The sequence below is a fragment of the Octodon degus genome, unplaced genomic scaffold (genome assembly GCF_000260255.1).
Source record: "Octodon degus isolate 3935 unplaced genomic scaffold, OctDeg1.0 scaffold00289, whole genome shotgun sequence".
Lineage (NCBI taxonomy): Eukaryota > Metazoa > Chordata > Mammalia > Rodentia > Octodontidae > Octodon > Octodon degus.
This window is the reverse complement of record NW_004524865.1, coordinates 674295-674812: the sequence shown is the minus strand read 5'-3', so window position 1 is coordinate 674812 and position 518 is coordinate 674295. Positions and strand designations below refer to the sequence as shown.

At 37.6% G+C, this 518-nt stretch overlaps 1 protein-coding gene across 4 annotated transcripts in view; it reads right to left on the bottom strand.

The window, feature by feature from the left end:
- Positions 1 to 518, bottom strand: part of Rttn (rotatin) — a 198838-nt gene that overhangs the window by 55600 nt on the left and 142720 nt on the right. The gene's annotated exons all lie outside the window — the stretch shown is intronic.

Below are 518 nucleotides of genomic sequence, written 5' to 3'. Positions count from 1 at the left end.
TGGCCAAGCAATGGCTGTGACTCATCCACATGGCTGACACTGACAAAGGTTCTACATTCTGAGGTATAGGATCTCAGGATAAATCCTGAGGGGATTTCACTGACTTTATCAGACCCAAAAGTGACAACTCTTGTTGCATAGGTCTTATTTTTCCTTGGTCTTAACCATCCAGAAGGAAAGTATAAAAATGAAATACAAGAAATAAAGCCATGCTGTTATGTTGAGCTGTAGGGGACTCGGGTCAACAATTTCTGACATTGCCAGTTAAGCAGAAGACCCAATACTATTATGGGCTACTGGACTCTTTTAGAAAATTTTGCTGAGTTTACACTCCTATAATATTCAAATAACGTAACTTAACAAAAGAAGGGTATACAGATGAATGTCCATTTTGTATCTATGTATTCAGGGTGCTTAGGATAGATATATAGTTACATTCTGTTAATGAATAGAATGATTTGTTCTAGTGGTGTTTGTGGATAGGATGTTGAGTCCGCATCTTGTACAGCAATTAACCA